We start from the raw sequence: 13,852 nt of genomic DNA, 5'->3' as shown, positions 1-13,852 counted from the left end.
CCCCAGATTTCTCCTTCTATTTATCCTCTCTGCCTGCCAGTCCTCTCTCCTTCCTTGCTATTGGCCATTCAGCGCTTTATTAGACCATCAGGTGTTTAGACAGGCACAGTAACACAGCTTCATAGAGTTTAACAAATGGAACATAAACAAAACGAACACACCTTAAAATAATATTCTACCACAGGAGTTTGCTCGGCTGGTTTTTGGTCTTGCTTTGGTCCAGTATTTCCTCACTGTGCTCCCTTTTTCTATGTTTTGGGACAGTAATGTATATCCTGTGCCATTATATGCTGGAAGTATGTGATCTGGGTTTTTTATTTTGATTTTTTTAAAGATTTATTTATTATGTATACAGTGTTCTGTCTGCATGCATGCATGCATGACAGAAGAGGGTATCAGATCCCATTATAGATGATAGTAACCTACCATGTGGTTGCTGGGAATTGAACTCAGGACCTCTGGAACAACAGCCAGTGCTCTTAACCACTGAGTCATCTCTCCAGCCCTATTTTGATTTTATAGGGGATTACAGTTAAGAGATTGATTAAGCTGAATCTCAGAAGAGACTTTGAACTTTGGACTTTAAAACATTGTTGAGACTATGATAGACTATGGGAACTTTTGAAATTGGACTGAATGCATTTTGCATTATGATATGGTTACAAGTTTATGAGAGCCAGGGAGTGGAATGTGGTAGTTTGAATGTAATTGGCTCACATAAGCTCATAGGGAGTGGCACTATTAGGAGGTGTGGCCTTGTTGAAATAGCTGTGTCACTGTGGGGGCAGGCTTGGAAGTCTCTTTTGCCTTTGGGTCAAGATATAGGACTCTCAGCTCCTCACCACGTCTGCCTGTACACTGCCATATCACGCCATGATGATAATGGACTAAACCTCTGAAAATAAGCCACCTCATTGAAATGTTTCTCCTTTCTAAGAGTTGCCGTGGTCATGGTGTCTCTTCACAGCAACAGAAACCCTAAGACACAGGGAAAAGGAAAGAAGGATAATAGACAAGATGGCTCCGTGGGTGAAGACAGTTGCTGTCAAGCCTGATCACCTGAATCTGATCCTCAGGGACCACATGGTGGAGGGAGAGAAACAAATCCTGAAAGTTATCTCTTGACCACTATACAGCACTGTGAGCCTCCTCCCGTCAGATGACATCCCCCACAGATGACAAATGCAATTTTTAAAAAAGAAAAGGGAGATTTTGTCAATGTACAAAGCTGAGGCAGTGGGGTAACCTCAGGGAATGTGGTTTTGACCTGGGATGAGGTGAGACCCTCTCTCTCTTCTCTCTCACTGTACCTCAACTTCCTCCTCTGGGCTCTGCTTGGACGATGCACACTCACCATTGACATGGCACTGGCTTGTCTCCTAAGGGCATGAGTACAGAGACTTTTGATCTAGACTGTATGTGAGTTTTGTGGTTTGGACAAATGCCCCCCAAAGGCCCATGTGTTGAGATTTAAGATGCTCATGAGACACATGACCCATGAAGTTGGGCAGAAACTGCATGTAACAGTACTATGCAAATGAGCCCAGCAGCCCTATGGGGTGTAGAAACTCCAACCCTTTGCACAGCAAGGCTGTCTTAGCTCCTGGACTCCTGTGTTCCTGCCACTTGCCCCCCACTGGAAGGGCACAATCTCTTCATAAATGGTCCCTGCTTCTTCTACAGAAGTGTGTCTCTGCCCAAGTCTTTGCTCAGAGACACAGAACTGGTACCATGAGGGACTGGGTTGGGCATTAAAACTGAACAGAGTGCAGAAGCAAGCTTGAGGTCCTCAGAAACTGCAGCCTGAACCATCACAGAGGTTCTGATGGTGGCACATGCTATGTACCAGAGATAAACCCAGCCACCCAGGAAGCACACCAATCTGCTGGGGCTCAGAGAGGCCAGCGGGGAGCCAAGACTTGAAGGAGAGGTAGAAATTAAGTGAGCAAAGAACCAGGAGGCTTTAATGGAAGTAAGGAAGAGCATTTGGGCAGAGAGAATTGCATATGCAAGCACCCTGCAGCCTTGAGAGAAGATCAGAGTGGCTGAAATACCACACTCAGGAAGTGAGCAGTGCCAGGGAGGCTGGAGGGGTCAGGCTGGGCTTCAGGAGTCAGAGTGAGGGTTTTTCCTTTTGGCCTGAGCTACCATGTGTTTAAGCAGGGTGTGATTTCTTGGTGGTAGGCCTATACCCAAACTTCAGTGACTCTCTGCCTCTGCCATAGCCCAGTAATGCTGTAGCCTCTTGGCCCCTTTAATCCATTTTAGCCGTTCTATAACCTACATTCACACTGGTGCGTGAAGCATAACGTGTGAGTTTCTGGTTCATGTAAGCAGCTAAGATGGAATCAAAGAGCCTGCAATTACAGCCAGCTATCAGAAGAAATCAGGACTATTCAGTAAACAGGGACCAGCAAAACTGACGTGGCTTGTGTGTCTTTTGTCATTCAATGAATTGAAAAGATCTGACATAGTAAAAAGACATAAATGCTGCTGCCCATCTATGTTCCCAGCATAACACACTCATAGCAGTGATTCTATACAACACATACATCCCACCCACGGTCTTACCCCCAAATCTGACAGCTTCTACTTACATACTGTGTCCTGGTGCTCTGTCTGGTCTTTCTTGGAGGGGACAGTTAAGACAGAGTGGCTATGAACTTGGTACCCTCCCTCCTCAGCCTCCCAAGTGCTGGGATTCCAGGCATGCACCAGCACATCTGGTTTAAAGTTTTGCCGGGAGTTGGGGGACTGGAAAGAGATGACTCTGTAGTTAAGAACACTTGCTGCTCTTGCAGAAGACCCAGGCTCAGTTCCCAGCACCAATGCAGGGGACAGAGGATTACCACTGCCTGTAACTCCAGCTTCAGGTGATATGCTGCCCTCTTCTGGTCTCTATGGGCACTGCACACACATTGCACATAAAGTCATTCACACATAAATAAAATAAAAACAAACAAATCTTTAAAGTCTTCTCTTTCACTGGATATGTATTTCTCACCAATTCCCACCAGCTGAGGTTAGTTTAGACCTTAAGTCAGATCCTCCCAGCAACAGCAGCACTTAACCAGTGAGCGTTGATGTGGACTAGCAGGGCCTTCATCTAAACAAGCACGAGCCTCCTAGTCAGGACCCGGTGGATGTTAGCAATGTTGGGTGGAATTTGGAAATAACCGTCATGTACTGCGTCACTTTGATACCTTTACTTGATACCCTTGATAAGAGCAGCCAGCATTTCCTGGGGCTCACCACGTGAGAGGTCTGCTACCACACAGTGCTTCCTTTATGCAACAACCCATGAGCGATTGTATGACGTCCATGGAGAGGATATGTCACTGGCCCAAGATGGTGTTTTGGTAGAATGAGGTCGGGAACTCAGAATCTGTCTACTTTGCTGTATGATTGTACACTGAGGTTCCCCCAGGGCACTGTTCCTTTCCAGATGGTTCCAGCCTGTCACTGTTCTACCACATACGTCCTCTCTGCAGGCCACTGGGCCCTGCAGTTGCCTACATCACCACTCAAACAGGCCAACCGCAGAGCGGCTTCAACTGTGTCTCTAGAAGCTTTGGAAACTTCAAAGCAGAGGTGGAGCTGGCTCCAGAAGGACTGAGTATGGGTCTCGGCCCTCTTGCTGCACCTCACTGACCACTGACTGGAATGAGAGATGCCTAGGATGTGAGCACCAACTGCCCTCATTCCACTGGAGAGGCTAAAGACTGGGGTGGAATTGGGGGGGGGGGGGAAGAGGCTGCTAGCCCAGGCATACTCTCTCAATCCCAGCTGTTGTGAAGTGAGCAGCTTTTCTCAACCAAGCCCTCTCTGGTGCACAAAGCAACAGGGCCAGCCTCTGAAACCCGGAATCAAGTCATCTTTCCTCCCATATATTAACTGTTCTCATCCCTGAGATGAAGTCCCTGCAGCAGCGACTTATTCGGGCTCATCGTTCAGAAGGCATGGTGCACCAAAGCAAGGAAGGTGTGATTGCTGGAGGGGCTCAGTCCGCGTCAGCAGGGCTTGTATCATGGCTCGTTCACATCTGGTGGCTCAGGCTATCACTCTCAGATGCCTGCCTTTGCCTTCAGGGACCTACTTCTGCCAGCTGTGCCTCCAACCCAACATGTGCCACATCTTGTGTCGTGGGGGCTGGGAAGATGAATCAGTTAATGAGGACCTGAGCTTGAACAACCAACACACATATAAAAAGTTAGAAACAGCAGTACAAGCCCATGATTTCAGCACTGGGAGGCAGAGACAACAGGATCCCTAGTGTTGTCAGCCAGCCTACAGAGTTCCGGGTTTAGTGAGAGACCTTGTCTCAAAAAGTAGAGTGGAGGGGGCTGGAGAGATGGCTCAGAGGTTAAGAGCACTGGCTGCTCTTCCAGAGGTCCTGAGTTCAATTCCCAGCACCCACATGGTGGCTCACAACCATCTGTAATGAGATCTTCTGGCCTGCAGGCATATGTGCAGGCAGAACATTGTATACATAATAAATAAATAAAGTGGAGAGGGATTGAGGTAGACACCTGACATTGAGCTCTTCCCTCAGCCTCTGCACAAGCATGTGTACACACACACACACACACACACACACACACACACACACACACACAAGCAATGACAAAGAAGAATGGTGTCACCAACTGGGCGACCAAACAAATGATCAAGTACAAAGTGTGTCTTAGTCGGGGGGTTCTATTGCTGTTCAGAGACACCATGACCTCGGCAACTCTGTCTGTTTGTTTGTTTGAGACAGGGTTTCTCTGTGTAGCTTTGATGCCTGTCCTGGATCTCGCTCTGCAGACCAGGCTGGCCTTGAACTCACAGAGATCCACCTGCCTCTGCCTCCCAAGTGCTGGGAATAAAGGTATGCGCCACCACCGCCCGGCTAACGGCAACTCTTACAAAGGAAAGCATTTAATTGGAGTGTCTCACTTAACAATTCAGAGGTTAAGTCCATTATCGTCATGGTGGGACATGGTGGTGTGCAGACAGATATGGTGCTGAAGAGGCAGCTGAGAGTCCTACATCTTGAAGGCAACAGGAAGTTATCTGAGACACTGGGTAGTGGTATCTTGAGCATTTATGAAACCTCAAAGCCCACCTCCACAGTGACTGACTTCTTTCAATGGGACCACACCTACTCCAACAAGACCATACTTCCCAATAGAGCCATTCCCTTTAGGGGCCATTTTCTTTCAAACCATCAAAGGGAGCAAGGACATCTGTCATTTAAACCATAATATCTAGTTTAAACTGTTTCAGATATTGCCGTTCTACAAAAAGTCAGACTAACACAGTTGCCCATGTTCAAGGATCGTTTTTACAAAAGGTAAAATCATGGTTCCCTTTCAGATATAAAACAGACATATCTTAAATATATTCCTTAATTCATTATTGAGGCAAGCAGAAGATGTTAAAACTAACTCAAAGGAAAATCCAAATGACAGATGCTATGCACCAGGAGTTTTGACATAATGGAAGCTTAGAGGCTCCTTCCGCAGTCAGGGGAAGCCAGTGGTGTCTCTGCTGGACAGAGTCTGCATGTCAACAGACAGGAACTGTTTCTCTTCATTTACAGAATTCAGACCGGATGTAGCTCAATGGAGTTTCTGCATATGCAGGGCCCTGTTTTGATCCTCTGTGTTACAAAAGAAAAGTCAAAACCAAAAATGTTTTCAGCAGCACTTGGGAGATTGAGGCAGGAGGGTCATGAGTTTGAGGCCAGCCTGATCTAATTAGTGGGTTTAAGAACAGCTTGGCTGGGGTTAGGGATTTAGCTCAGTGGTAGAGCGCTTGCCTAGCAAGCACAAGGCCCTGGGTTCGATCCTCAGCTCTGAATAAAAAACAAAACAAAACAAAAAACCAGCTTGGCTACAGAATGCAACCCTGTCTCCAGAAAAACAAAAACAAAAAACGAAATGAACAAACAAAACAAAACATAATGCCTGGGTATGCATCTGTAACCCCAGTGATGAGGAGGAGAGAGGTTGATTCCTGGAATTTGCTGGGCAGCCAGCTTGGCTGAACTGTTAAGTTCCATATTCAGTGAGAGCCCCGTCTGAAGCGGTGAGGTAGAAAAGAGTAAGGTGGGCAGCGTCAGCCTGCACACACGCTTGCCATTGTGACTGAACATAGGGAAGAAGCAGCTCAGGGGAAGAAAGGCCTATTTTGCCCCTTGTGGGGATAGAGTCCATTATTGCGGGGGAGAGGGGCATTAAGAGGAGCAGGCCCCAGCTGTGTGGGCAGAGACTCATACATAGACACACTCACGAATGTCCCAGGTGTTTATTAATTCAATCAAGTTGACAGTCAAAAATTAACCATCATTCTATCCATCGATGGCTTGAGGCTAGAAGAGGCCACAAGCCAAGGGATGCAGTGGTCTCTAGATGCTTGAAGAATCCAGGAAATGATTTTTCCCTGGAGCCTCCAGGAGCACAGGTCTACCAGAACCTTGACTCAGTGAGACACATTTTGGATTTCTGGCTTCCAGAGCTAGGGGTGTGTGTGTGTGTGTGTGTGTGTGTGTGTGTGTGTGTGTGTGTGTCACACTTGGGGCCTTGTGCCATGATAAGCACATACTCTACCCCTGAGTACATACATTCTACTAGTAAACTGCAGCCCAGCCCAGTTTGTGTTATTTTCAGTCACCAGCTTATCACAGTGATGCTGGGAAATGATACACCCTCATTGATCAAAAAATAATTTTACAGCCGGGAATGGTGGCGCACGCCTTTAATCCCAGCACTCGGGAGGCAGAGGCAGGAAGATCTCTGTGAGTTCGAAGCCAGCCTGGTCTACAAATCAAGTTTCAGGACAGCCAGGACTGTTATACAGAGAAACCATGTTTTGAAAAACAAGAAAAACAACAAAACAACAACAATAAAATATCTTGTGGGAAAATTATTCTTGCCTACAAAATTAGAATGTATTTGGCCAGGCAAATGGTGGTGCACGCCTTTAATCCCAGCATTTAGGAGGCAGAGGTAGGAGAATCTGTGAGTTCAAGGCCAGCCTGGTCTACAAAGCAAGATCCAGGGCAGCCAGGGCTACACAGAGAAACTCTGTCTCAAAAAAAAAAAAACAAAAAAGAAAAAATTAGGCTGCACTTTTGACTTGAGTTGATTGTGGAGAAAGGCACAGAGAGAACGTTAATGCACAGACACATATTGCTGCACATTTGAATGAGGATCAGTTCGGGTGCATTCCTATCTTTCTCTGTAATCCTGGGCTGACCCCAAGTGATCTTCCTTAGCCACATATTAGACCAGGAGGTTGTAAGAGAGTCTTGATGGCAGAGATGCCATGAAAGTCCAACTTGTTTCTTTGGGACCAGTCAGTGGTGATTAAATCAGCAGCATCTCAAGCAGGACAAGGCGAGGTCACGGATGCAAATGACGGTTTTCCCAATTAGAATCTGGTAAAGAGGAGGCCATTGCTGATAAACTTATGGAATTAACAATGAGTGAAAACTTAGTAAAAGTTGCCAGGGGAAGGAGAGAAAGAAATGGACCGATTCTTAGAATAAGAGTTTTTCCCCCAGTACTGGGAACCAAACCTAGGTCATTTTACCTACTCCCTGCACAATGTATGGCTTTTAAGCATTTCATTTCAGCTTACAGAGTGTACTAAAACAAAACAAAACAAAAACAATCCCTTATGTGCCCAGGAAAAAGTTTTAAAGGCATCAATAATATTTCAAACTGCCACCTTCCCTCAGCCATTCTTCAGCCCCATGTGTTTCTTTTGGATGGGGAAAGGTTTGAGACAAGGCCCCAGGTAGCCCAGGACGGCCTTGAATTCCCTACAGAGCAGAAGATGAGCTTGAATTCTTCTCCCTCAACCTCCTAAATGCTGAGATTACAGGTGTGCGGCACTGTGCCTGGGTCACGTGTAATTAATTCCTTTTTTTTTTAAAAGATTTATTTATTTATTATGTATACAGAAGAGGGCACCAGATCTCATTACAGATGGTTGTGAGCCACCATGCGGGTGCTGGGAATTGAACTCAGGACCTCTGAAAGAGCAGTCAGTGCTCTTAACCACTGAGTCATCTCTCCAGCCCCCATTATTTTATTTTATTTATTTATTTTTGTGAAGCTGAGGATCGAACCCAGGGCCTTGCGCTTGCTAGGCAAGCACTCTATCACTAAGCTAAATCCCCAACTCCCATAATTAATTCTTAATTCTGGCTCTTAAGGTAGAAACCTAATGATGTCACCTACTTCTGGTCTGAGGTGGTACAGTCTGGAGGCTGTTTAAGCGATGACCACTGAGCTTACTGTTGAGTCAACAGAAAATCCTCCAGGCAAAATAAGATCTCTTTGTGGATGACCTCACAGTAAGACGCATACCTTGTATTTGCTCCCAGAGTGTGACAATCACAGTTCTTTGATTGCAACTTTACAGAAAAAAACAAAGCTGGGCAGTGGTGGCGCACGCCTGTAATCCCAGCACTGGGGAGGCAGAGGCAGGCGGATCTCTGTGAGTTCGAGGCCAGCCTGATCTACAGAGCTAGTCCAGGACAGGCTCCAAAAGCTACAGAGAAACCCTGTCTCGAACCCCCCCCCCAAAAAAAAAAAAACAAAAAAGAAAGAAAGAAACAAAATGAATTAAGTAGACCTACAGCCCAGGAGTCATTCCTTTTCTGGTTTTGTGGTGCTGGAAGCCAGGCCCAGAACTGTGCGTGCCAAGCACATGGTCTACCCCAGACCTACAGCCTGAGCTGTGTCTGAGCTCTCTGAATTTGCACCCAACACGGTGCATGCATTCTAAAGAGACACAGCTTGCAGCTTCCCTCAAGTCCTCTGAGAAAGCTGTGTCTTCAACAAGACTAGCGATGAGATGGTTGCACCCGATGGACCCTGAAAACTCCTTCCGCCATCTTGAGAATGACCCCAGCCTCTTCGAGAGGGCTGGGACAACTTGGAGCTCCAGCAGTCTTCTCCACTCTCTTCCTTGACAATGAACACACCTCTCCTGGCCTTCCCACCAAGCTCCTTGGGCCACTGCTGGGCGGCTGTGATAGTAATATTTCAATACACTTCAACATATGTTATCCCCCGCCCCAGACAGGGTTTCTCTGTAACAGTCCTAGCTATCCTGGAACTTTGCAGAGCAGGCTGCCTCGAACTCACAGTATAAGTTACTTTTGTTACTGAAAACTGCCACGGATTTTTCTTACTTCATTATTTCCACCTTCCAAGACCTAAATCCAACCTTTATGTTTGGATTCATCAGTGCTCTGAAAGAAGAACATGGATTTTATAGGGCTCATATAAATCTGTTTTTCAGGCTTGCTACTGACCAGAAAGCTGGGATGGCATGGCATCTGAATAATTATGACAGCATTGGATTATAAGTCATAGAACATCGTACTGACATGAGTAAGATGGATAGCACTTCTTAGAGAATGTCAAAAGTGCAGGAGTACAGAGAAAATGATGCCGACAAAGGAACATGACCTGACAAGATATCCTTACAACTCACTTAGTAATCGAAATCTGGCAAGCACTATTCTTTTTTTTCCCCGTTTTTTTCGAGACACGTTTTCTCTGTGGTGTTTTGGTGCCTGTCCTGGATCTCACTCTGTAGACCAGGCTGGCCTCGAACTCACAGAGATCCTCCTGGCTCTGCCTCCCGAGTGCATTAAAGGCGTGTACCACCACTGCCCAGCTTTTGTTTGTTTTTTGTTTGTTCCTTTGTTTCTTTTGAGGCAGGGTTTCTTGGTACAGACTTGGCTGACTTGGAACTCACTCTGTAGACTAGGCTAGCCTGGAACTCACAGAGATCCTCCTGCCTCTGCCTCCTGAGTGCTGGGATCAAAGGCATTCACCACCATTGACCACTCTCCTTATTTTTTTTAAGATTTATTTATTTTTATTTGTAACTATATGTATATTTGTGTATGTACATATGGGTGTAGGTTCCCTGAGTGCAAAGATATCAGTCCCTGGAGGTGAAGTTACAGACAGTTGTGAGCTGCTTGATGTGGGTGCTGGGAACTGAACTCAGGTCCTCTGCAAGGGCAGTATATACTCTAAGCCAATGAACCATTCTCCAGATTTTCTCCTCACTTGGTGAGACAAAGTCTCTCTGAACCTGGAGCACACTGACTCAGATGGATGGGCTGGCCAGTGAGCCCCAGGGACCCTCTTGCTTCAGCATCCGTCCCCAGAGCTCCAATGACAAGCAAAGGCTGCTGCCGGAATCCAGGTTAATTACAAACTTGCAGCTATCCTCCTGCTTCAGCTTCTCAAGTGCTGGGATGACAGACAGGAATGACCATGCCCGGCTCACAAACACCATCTTAGCCAAGTAACTAAAGCCAACATCACCAGCCAGGCAGTGACGGCAGCGCACGCCTGTAATCCCAGCACTCAGGAGGCAGAGGCAGGTGGATCTCTGAGTTTGAGGCCAGCCTGGTCTACAGAGCAAGTTCCAGGAAGCTAGGACTACACAGAGAAACCCTGTCTCGAAAAAAACCAAACCAAACCAAACAAACAAAGAACCCCAAGCAAAAGGCTAACATCACCAATATGTCTTCTGATATGAAGCACAGGATCACTTCTGTGAGGTTCCTAGTAAATAAACAGACATGACACAGATTCACCAGGACCAGGTCAGACTGAGACAACCTACAAAACCTAGGAAATAGCACATGAAAGGCTGAGGAGGACCTCGGACTGAAAGAAACTAATGGCTGGGCGGGGGAGACAGCTCAATGGTAGGATGCCGGACTGAGAGGCAGAAGACCCTGGGTGTGATGCCCAGGTGAAGGAGTGTGTACCAGAGGTAGAGAATAGGAGGCCCCAATGAACCCACACACATAAATAAGTCATTTAAAAGACATTTCAAACCTAAGAATCCTGCCCCTGCCCCTGCCCCTAGTACACACACAGCACGTTAATACATGTTAATAGCTTAGTCACTGTTAGTCTCCTGTGGACTGTATGTAGATTAAAATGTTAAGGAAGGGGCCTGGAGAGACGGCTCAGCTCTACTGGCTGCTTTTGTAGAGGACCTGGGTTCTATTCCCAGCACCCACACAGCAGCTGCCAACTGTCTGTAACTCTAGTCCCAGGGGATCTGAGGACTTCTTCTACCAGACACACAAGTGGTGCACAAACATGCAAGCAAAACACCCATACACCTAAAACAAAAATAAATAAAACTTTGGGAATGTTGAGGGCAGCGTAGTGTGTGAGTGTGCAGATTCTTTCATAAAGCGATAGCAAGGTCACGTTACGGGCACAGGTTTCCTTCCTGCCTGCCGGTTCCTCATCTAGAGGGTTAATGTGCAGACACCACCTGTTTCAGAGACTCACATGGCTTCTCCCACATCTCTTTCAGCTCTAGACTGATGCCCCACTTTCCAGGGGAGACTGAGCAGTTGAGAGAGAATGAAGTGTGTAAGGGATGCCAGCAGCAGGAGAAAGTAGGAAAGCCAGGAGGCTCGTCTTCAAACCAGATGCTTCCTTCTCCCAACTGCCACCCTCAGTAGCTCCCCACCAGGGACAATAGCACACAAGTTCCCTCTCCTCAGAATAAAATATTCCACCCATTCTTCTTGGGGGACAATTACGGAGTGTTTCAGGTTGTGTCAATGATTACTTGCAACTCCAAATAACTTTAAGTTCCCATAGCAACACGCTCAGCTTTGGAAGCTGACATTGTTCCCTGATCCATGTGGGAAGGAACAAGAGTGGCTTCTGGAAAACTCAGCAAGTGGGGGGGGACCATGTCAGGAAGGTGGAGGGTGAGGACAGTGACCAGGAGGGTGGGGGTGGGGACAGTGACCAGGAGGGTGGGGGTGGGGACAGTGACCAGTTACCAAGGATTTGGTCTAACTAAAGACAGTGGACCTTTCTCAAGCAACATTGAGTGCCTAACCAATCAGTCATTCTGGATGGACCCCAGACAGTCCGCCAAGACAGAGGCTTTGGAGAACATGAAGCTTTGTGATGCTTGGCAGGACCAAGGCCAGAGGTGACTGCCCTGCGCTCAAGTCTGAGAAACGTCAATTAAAGTCCAAGTCCTCTAAACATTTCATAGGGAAGATGTTTGAAACTCAAAAGAAATATGTTCACAGATAAATGTTATGATTGGTCACAGGCTGAATTATTTGAGGGTCATGTGCTAATGTCTGCCACTTGCTATACATGAAAATGAATCCTTTGCTCAGGGCACCTCTGGCAGCAAATAGGGAGGTTTCTCTGCACCGACTGTGACTGATTATCCATATTACAGGACACTGGGTGTCCAATGACTCCATTCTGTCACTGCCCTTAGCACAGACCCCACAGGGTGAGGGTCCCTCAAATCTATTCAGTTCCAAATGTCGGTCCCATGTTTTTTTTCCAGACTGGCTACACATGCAGGGTTCCCCAAGCCTCTCTTTGGCTTCAATAATTTGCAAGATGGGGTCGTGGAATTCAGAAAAGCAGCAGACAAGTGGAAGAAATGCATCCAGCCAGGTCAGGGGGCCAGAGCTTAGATGGCGCCCTCTCCAGAGTGACCCTCCCAGCACCTCAACATGTTCCTTCAGTCCAAGGAAGTGTTACTTGCACCAAATGTCATTGTCCATACTTTTATAGAGTTTAGCCTCCAGGCAAGTCTCCTTTTAGAGGGCAGTGGTTACATCCAATCCTGAGCCTATTAACAGCCCTAGGAAGTTGCCTCATTAGCATAAACTCAGGTGTGATTGAAAAGGGGATTTCGCCAGGCAGCAGTGGTGCAATCCTTTAATCCCAGCACTTGGGAGGCAGAGCCAGGCTGATCTCTGTGAGTTTGAGGCCAGCCTGGTCTACAGAGCAAGATCCAGAACAGGCACCAAAACTACACAGAGAAACCCTGTCTTGAAAAAAAAACAAAAAAAAAGAAAAAGAAAAAAGAAAGAAAGAAAAAGGGATTTATTAAGAAACAGACACCATCACTGAGGAAATTCCAAGTCTTTAAAAGGATCTCTGGCCTAAGAGCACCAGAAAAAAATGGAAATTGGCTTTAACTTATTGAAACACATCTCGCTGGTAAGAACTCAAAGTAATTTTTTAAATACCCCATTACTAACATCACTCGGTGTTTGGAAATTGGTAATTTTTGTGCCATGTGTTTATGTAAAATAAACATGCATAGAAAAGAATAGCATTAAAGAATGCCTTTTAGCTGGGTGGTGATGGTGCACCCCTTTAATCCCAGCACTTAGGAGGCAGAGGCAGGTGGATCTCTGTGAGCTTGAGGATAGCCTGGTCTACAGAGTGAGCTCCAGGACAGCCAGGGCTACACAAAGAAACCCTGTCTTGAAAAGAAGAAAGAAAGAAAGAAAGAAAGAAAGAAAGAAAGAAAGAAAGAAAGAAAGAAAGAAAGAAAGGAAGGAAGGAAGGAAGGAAAGAGAGAGAAAGAAAGAAAGGAAGAAGGAAAAAGAAAAGAGAGAGAAAGAAAGAAGGAAGGAAGGAAGGAAGGAAGGAAGGAAGGAAGGAAGGAAAAAGGAGGGAGAGAGAGAGAGAGAGAGAGAGAGAGAGAGAGAGAGAGAGAGGAAAGAAGGAAGGAAGGAAGGAAGGAAGAGAAGGAAGGAAGGAAGGAAGGAAGGAAGGAAGGAAGGAAGGAAGAAACTCAAGATCTCCAGAATAGAAATAAAACTGTATGTTTGTAAATTGGTGTTTCTTGTGGTGCTGGTTTTGAAGTTAGGCACTGGTGCATGCCTGGCAAGGCTTTCACCACTGAACCTAACCAAGAAAGACAGGGTTGATTTTGTTTCTTTTTGAGAGTCTTCTGTAGCCCAGGCTCACATTCATTTCCCCAAGTAATTAAGAATGACCTTGAACCTCTGGTTCTCTGGCTTCTGCCT

Source organism: Onychomys torridus, chromosome 2 (genome assembly GCF_903995425.1).
Source record: "Onychomys torridus chromosome 2, mOncTor1.1, whole genome shotgun sequence".
NCBI lineage: Eukaryota > Metazoa > Chordata > Mammalia > Rodentia > Cricetidae > Onychomys > Onychomys torridus.
Note: the sequence above shows the minus strand (reverse complement) of the source record.